We start from the raw sequence: 8,198 nt of genomic DNA on the forward strand, positions 1-8,198 counted from the left end.
TGAGAGCAAGGGGCATGCATGATCTGAGAGACGTTGCAACTACACTCTACCTTTTCAAGATCAACTCGGTAGTTTCGCCCACCATAATGTTCTCCGCCCAAGCTTGTGCCACCCTTACCGCATACACTAAAGATATGGTGGCGGGGTCCATACGGCTCGGCGGTGTGCTGCTTGGCCAATTCCTCGGCCTCCTTCAAATGTTTAGCTCCGGCCTTTCCAAAACACCCCTACTCAGCTATATCCTCTACGCAAGTTCCCACCTCTTCACAAAATATTCGCTGCACTTATGAAAGGAGAACTCAACAATTCTAGACACAGGCAATGATCGAACTCCGATGAATACACGGTTGAAGGACTCCGAGGAGTTAGTGGTCATAATGCCATACCTAAAACCCTCTTCATCATATGCTAACACCCACTGAGCCTTCTGTTCCATCTGCACCTCTAACCAGGCCTTTCTCGCTTCATTTATCATCTTATCTAGTTCTCTCTGTGTCCTTGAACTAGTGCTCTATACGTACACAATATAGAGCCTTTACCTTGTCACATACCTCCTACTTCCGCTGACGCCACCAGAAATTAGCAGCAAAGTGTCTTATGCACCATCTATGCACTAGAGGCGGGAACCCATCTATATGCTCAACTGCAGCATTAAGAAGCCCTGGGTGCCAGTCCGAGATCAAACATATAGTGCGAGATGGGCCAAGCACTTGTACACGTAGAAGTCGCATGAACCATGACCATGATTCATTGTTCTCTCCCTCTGCCAAAGCAAAAGCCATGGGTACTATCTAGTCCTTAGGATCAACAACAACAGCCATCATCAAGGTGCCCTTATACTTTTCCTATCAGGAAAGTACCATCAACAAGTATGACTGGCCGATAAAACTAGAATGTATGTTCTGTTTGCGCAAACGACCAGAACACACGATAGAGGATATGCCTCAACAGGTCCCAAAAACATATCCCTCCGATGTCCACAAACCATTTCCAACTAGGGTTGTAGTAATGCATTGCACATAAGATGTGGGGCACCCTGTTGTACGCTTCCTCCCAACTACCCTATCGAATCACTAGGACAATTTGCTTAGCACGCCAAGCCTTTCCGTACTTCACATCGTACTTAACGAATCCGGATATGGACTGTTGTAAATAAGACACCGAAATATCGTTATTGTCATCAATGAGCCCCAATATATGATGGGCAAGGTAACATGCAGTGAGTCGCTGATGATTTTCCTTCCCCCTATTTGATAGGCAAGTGTGGGATTCGATAACTTTACTTATCCTCCACTTGCCATCACTCTGTCTCTTCGTGTATTTAACCTCCACATACAATCATTTTTGCATATCATGTGGTACCTCAACTCCTGGTCTGAATGAGTGACGGTGTATGGCCTATGGTGCTACACAGCATAGTCCTGAAGGAAGAGCTTCATCTCTGACATTGTATTGAATATCATCCACTTCCTAAGGGTTCCTTTCTCATGGTCATACAATGATTTCCTACACATCTAGAGACCGATATCACAAACTGTCATATCCATCATACTGACATCCCTATAGTTTGGAACGCCACTGAAAGGTACATTCATCGACCTTAGTTGCTCAAGCTCAGTCGTTGTGTAAGGTGGTGGTGGAACATACTACTGCGCTTCGCTAATTCTGGCCCATAAATCATAGGGGGTATCATCTGCTGCCAAATCTGTGACTAGTCTACCCTAAGCCTGGATACCATGCAAAATCTCAGTTGGTACTGGTAATGACATAGTATAAACTGGTACTGGCATGGCATCAACCGGTGTTGGCATAGCATCTATATCTCCTTGGTCATCATCAGAATCGTCTGAATCACTGCTAACAACATCACCGATCATGTCCTCCTCTTCCCGTTCGAACTCGTTCACATCGAAGTCATTGCTTATACAACATACTATAGTTGAATAAAACTGCTTCTGTGTCAACTGGCCGTCCAAATCCATGTTATCCTAAGTTGCTTCCCCTTCGACCCCTAATTCTTGTTCATTGCCTCTAAAACCATCAATGGACGGGCCGTTCTGAACACCCTGCATCCTGTACCCATTCTTCATCACTACCTCAGCCATGGGCACATTGGAACCTTAAAGCACCCTAGTGTAGCGGGACCAGTAAGCAGGGTCGCGCAAGGACATGAGGACATAGTGTGCCCTAGTCTTCCCAGTATCAAACCTTCCCTTTAGTGTGAAATCACCGTCAAACTTTGCATTCAAACGGACATAAAGGTCATTGAAGCTAGGAGGTTCATTAAACCATTCCAATTCTTCTTCCATATCCTCAAACATGCCATCTTCTCTCCTAACACTTCCTCCGTATAAAACTCTAACACAACAATCTACCTGCAAAAACATTTCAAAAAACTTCATCAAGCCATCGAAATCGCCGTACGTAATGTCCATAGTAATATTAATACCTATTCTAACTATAACTATACTAACTAATCTAATATTAACATCTATACAAGGCTAACTACAACAACTAATTAGATTAAATCCAATGTATAACTAGACTCACTAACTGTACTGACTAAACTACCTAACTTTACTATCTATACTAACTTACTATATTACCTATACTAACTAAACTAACTAACTATACTTTACTAATTATACTAACTTTATTTATTTTACTAACTTACTATACTAACAATATCGATTCAATAAACAAATACACTAAGGGAGTACCTCGTGACAGCGACGCTCGTCCTCGTGGTGGTGGCGCGCTAGACCGGGCCGGGAGGCGCGGGCGCTGGCCTCGGCGGGCGCGGCGGGCAGCCGCCGTGCGTGGCCGGAGGGGGTGGCGCGGCGGCCGCGCGGCCGTGGCATGCCGGCGTTCGTGGCGCGGCGGCCGGCATGCTCGGCGACGGACAAGGCCGGCGTGCTCGGCGGCGGGCTAGCGCGGGCGCGGCGGCCAGGCGCAGGCAGACGGGCTTGCTGCTCGGGCAGGCGGGACTGGCCGCGGGGCTTTTATTCGGCGCTGCCGCGCCACGGATCAGGGCGCGGCACAGCCGCACCAAGATCGGTGGCGCGGCAGGCCCTGCCACGTCACCGGTCAGCCTTTCCGTTCATCGCCACGTCAGCCACCTGCCGCGCCACCATGCATGACGCGGCACAGGCTTTTCGCCGCGCCATGGCAATAGGCGCGGCTAAACGTGTTAGTTTTGAAAAAAAAGTGTTAGATTTAAAATTAGTTTATAAAAAGTGTTAAAATTTTTAAAAAAATTCCCCCGACAGGCCGACCCTGAACACGCAGAGCACTACTCTTCTACTCCCTCCGTCCGATTGAAAGTGTCGTTTTTGACTTTTAGACTTCTTGTTTAATTATTCTTTTTATTCAAAATTTTTATGTAAATAATAAAATAAATCAATTATTATTAAAGTATCTCTAATAATAAAATAAGTCATAACAAAATAAAAAAAATATTTATATAAAAAATTTGAATAAAACGAACTGTCAAAAAGTCAAGGATAATGTGCGCACGCGCCGTCCGCCACTCACCTTGTACTACGCCGGAGGGCGAAGGCCAGAGATGGGTCGCCATCACGCATGCCTCGGACGTCCTTCCGACCTCCCTCTCCCCTGACCTGTCCATGGAACGACGTACGTACGGCATGTAAAATTTGGTCGTGCAGACACCATTAATTTTTTTTCACGGTGATAGGAGAGCTGGCGTCTCATCAGACGAAGCTACCTGCCGGTCGAGCGAGCTAGCCCTCACATGATAGCGTGGTTTCCACGACACGATAAGTGCGTTCTCCTACCTGCGATCCACAGCCATCCTTTCCACTCCACAGGCTGCGCGCGGCGGCCGCCTTTACTTTAACCGTGTCCTAATAAAAAAATTTGCACGATGTGGAAGCCGGCTTCACCGCATAAGTAGGTTGGGCTATGCTATTTGCTTTTCTTTCCTGCTGATAGAGGAGTTTAGGTGATGACCTAATTCCACCATTAGTACCAGATTTTTCCTATGGACACGTTATTTTTAATAACCCGGATAACTTTTCATGGAATGGAAATATGAAAAGGCGTACGTGCTTGCAAAAATAACCAAGGTACTCGTATCAAACGATGTTCCTTCTAACAAGTGCTCAGATGTACTACTATCGTTTTGGTCTGCAAGGAAGGAGCAATACGAGTGAACCATCTGGGCTTAACGATGCCTAATCGCGGCCGACGCTCATACTTTTCAGGATAACTTAGTCAAACGACGCCTGCCATCCTCGCGTCAATCAATTGCAACATGACCGGCGGTGGCTTAGGGTTTGGTTCAGCTGGTTGACATGGTTGAGTTTGGTGAAGGAAAGGGCGGCAGACAAGACAATGCAGGAATTCCTAGAGGGGTTCGGTCCTTGTCGCCCCCACGCACCCTGAGGTCAGCCAGGGTTTGACACCGTACACGTCAAAACTTGCAGTGGTGGCTATGAGGTGCGGCACCAAGGAATGTCCCCTACGTACCATGGTCCTTTCCAAAAGATGGTCTCTGTGAAAATTGTAAAATAGGAGCCGTCCACTTCAGGCTATATGGTCTAGTTTCTGTGTACGAAGGAGCAATATTTAGATGCCAAAGCCTTGAAATCACCCATGGTAGAGCTTCCTGGAAACATCATGAAGATGCTTTGTACCCTGAACTACGCGGGAGGGGGTGGGGGTAGGAGGCGGCCTTTTCAAGTCAAGAAAACAAAAACCCAGAAATAGAAAAAAATATAGGAATTACACAGGAATCTATTTGTAAAACAGAGGATAAGAAAACACAACAATTTAAAGGAATGATCATTTTATGGATAGTAGGAACAGCGTAAAATTTTTACCAAAAGGTTTGAGTGGATGCTAAATTTCCTGTAGTTTTTCTCCGAAACAACATTCAAAGGAAATTCTCCTACATTATTTCTATGTTACATTCCTGTGAACCAAAGGCACGAACAATAGCAATTCTTATAGTATTCTCAATCTTTTGTTTTTCTTCTATTTTTCCTATAAACCAAAGGAGGTCGAGACCTCATTTTTTTTAGTTGTCATTTTTCGTTTTTCATTTTCTTCTCTCTTCTCAGGGGATCTAGAGTAAGTGGTAAATCAGTTGTAAGTGGTGCTGAGCATTTCACCAGTTTTTGTTTTTTTTTTGTTTTTTCTCTACTAATAAAAATGCGGCAATTTTTTCCATCTGTTCAAAAAAAATATAAAAGTATTTTTTAATCCTCTTTTCTAGGTCTTTATTATGTGTTCATGCACATATACATGTGCATACCTCACTCATGCCATATGCACACAAATAAATCTACACAGCTATACTTAGATCAGTCGACCACGTCTTTAGAGAGATCACCAGGACTATCAATGGCTCGGTGGGCAACGTGTATCCTAGGAATTCTAGGACCACATGGTGTCGGTGTTTTGGAACCGGGGGTCCCTCAACCAACGAGTGAATTTGTGCTGCGTGCCCCTAATCCCGGATGGTGATGCAAAGAGACACAAGGTTTATACTGGTTCAGGCAATCGAGGCCCTACGTCCAGTCTGAGAGATCGATCTTCTGTTCCTTGCACCGGAGTGCTCGTAGTAGGGGGTTACAAGCTAGGTGAGAGAGGGAGCTAGCCCCAGGTCTCGGCGAGGGTGGTGCGGGCTGCTTGAGGCGTTGTTCTCAAGCAGCGTAGAAGTGTGTAGTTCTATCGGTGTGTTCGTCTTTCCTTCCCCCTCTCTAAGAGGCCCAAGTCCTCTCCTTTTATAGTTGAAGGGAGGACGAGGGCAGTACATGTATCACTATACGACGTCGTGCCAATAGGAGTGGCACGTCCGAACCCTGTGGCCCGTTCCGGTGGCGGCGTGGCCGTAGGAGCGATCCGTCCTTGGAATACTGGAGCGGCGTGGTTGTCCCATCAGGTCCTGTGCGTCGTGGGAGCCCCGGGAATGTCTCGGAGCGGACGTGGCGGCGAACGTGCAAGCCCCGGTGGTCAGATTGTGCGCGAGGCTGAGGCCTGGTCGGTGCCGAGGCTTGTACTGCGGTGGGGGGTCTCGGCAGGCACGAACCCCGAGATTGCCGAGGCCTCGGTGTACAGTGCCGAGGCCTTGAGCGGGCGGCGGGTCGTGGGTGCAGCGTTAGGACACAGTGGCCGGTACCCCCCGTCATACCCTGTCCCAGGCGCTGATCGTGGACACAGTGCTGGGACACAGTTACCGGTAACCCCCGTCATACTCTGTCCCAGGCGCTGATCGTGGACACAGTGCTGGGACACAGTTGCCGGTAACCCCCGTCGTGCCCTGTCCCAGCCGGTACGGTGCTGATGCGACTTCGGGTCGCGTCGGCCATTCTGTGACGTTGAGCCGCTGTCCGGCTGAGATTGCGGGAGTGGTTGAAGGTATTAATGAGACGTGACGCGCTGTCGGGAGGGTCGACCGAGGCGGGGGGCGACGGACCACGGACAAGCCGGCCTCGAGCGACACAGAGAATGAGGCCTCGCGCGAGACGGAGATCAGGCTCCTTGCCGAGGCCTCGCGCGAGAGGCCTCGCGCGATATGGAGAACGCGCTTCCTGCCGAGGCCTTCCGTGGAGAGCCTCGGGCGGGGCGAAGACGGCGTTCCTTGCCGAGGCCTTCCCTGGGGAGCCTCGCGCGAAGCGGAGTTGGCGTCAGGATGCCGAGACCTCCTGCTCTATAAATGGGGGTGGCGTGTCCGAGCCCTGTAGCCGGCCACTGTTGTGGTATGGTCGATGGAGTGGCCCCGTCCTTGTCGTGCAGAAGTGACGCGCCGGTCATACTTGATCTTGTGCGTCGTGGGGCTCCAGTACAGCTTGACGCAGGACATGGCGGGCGACGTGCTGGTCATCGTGCGATGACGTCGTAGGGAGCTGTGGCTCTGCAGATGCCGAGGCCGAGCCATCGTGGGGGGCTCGGCGGACATGGATCCTCAGGCTGCCGAGCCCCTGAAGCAAACTGCCGAGGCCTTGGAGGGAATTATTGGTCCTGGGTACTAATTCCGAGGCCACAGTATCCCAGTCGTGGCTCCCCACGCTGCGTTGTTCTCGGAGCAGGAGTTGGTAGCACAGTGAGGCATGGGCGTCAACCATGTGCATAGTGGTTAGCATAGTGGCGGGTAACCTCTGCCCAGTCCTGCCTCCTGTCCCGTCGGCCATTCCGCTGTACTGTGCCGAGCATGCGGTCGATGTCAGGGGCAGCAGTTGGCTGAGTTAATGTGACACGACGTTTTGTCAGAGGGACGGGTGAAGGAAGAGGCAGTGGAGTGCTGCCGAGCCCGCCTCGCGCGAGACGGAGGGTCGGCGGCCCGGCCGAGGCCTGCGACGAGAGGGGGTCGGCCGAGGCCTTTGGTGGGGGATCGCCCGAGGTCAGCGGTGAGGGGGCCTCGGGCGAGTCGGAGAATCGGCTGAGGCCAGCGGTGTTTAGCTAGTTTTGACTTTTACGAAGTCTAAGCAGTCGTTTTTTGGTTCTTGCTTAGGGTACCCCTTCTCACTGTATTCGACAGTAGCCCCCGAGCCTTGGGGGGAGTGGAGGCACTCCCCCTGAGGTTTTGACGAGAATTGGCTCTTGATAGTTCCTGTTGGGATGGTGTTTTGTACTTGAGGTTTTGGTGGGTGCGCGCGAGCGCACCCGCCGGGTGTAGCCCCCGAGGCCCTGGAGGAGTGATTTCACTTCTTCAGGGGCTTTTTTCTCTTTCGAGTGAGGGGTTTTCATTGTGTTTGCCGGGCCCGTGGGCACGAGTTTGGATCGCAGGGCCTCGACGATGCTACGGAAAGAGCGCCTTAGCCTCCGCCTGGAGCGAGAGGGCCGTCAGGGGTTCCCCCGGCTTTTTGTACGACCCTCGTGCTTCCTTTTCGCTCGGAAGGAGGGGTGGAAGATTCCATGCTACCCTCGGTGGGCGCGAGTGACGGCATTTCCGGTGAGCTGTTATCGGGTAAGTCCGAGTGGAGGCCCGTACCCCGTTCGCTGGGGTCGGCTAGCGGTCCGGAGACGCGCTCCAAGAGTACCGGCGGGTTTCTCTAGTGGGTGCCGAGGCCGTTCGCTGGGCCTCGGTGGCTCGGTGCCTCCCTACGGTGGGATCCCATTCGGAGACCTCCCTGCCGATCTCGGACATGACACAGGGCGCGCTTGTACAGGCTCGCCCGTAGTCGTCCCTGACTCTTTTGCCCTGGGGCAGCTGTCGAAACCCCTGGGGGCCC

The sequence above is a fragment of the Miscanthus floridulus genome, chromosome 7, assembly GCF_019320115.1.
Source record: "Miscanthus floridulus cultivar M001 chromosome 7, ASM1932011v1, whole genome shotgun sequence".
Taxonomy (NCBI): Eukaryota; Viridiplantae; Streptophyta; class Magnoliopsida; order Poales; family Poaceae; genus Miscanthus; species Miscanthus floridulus.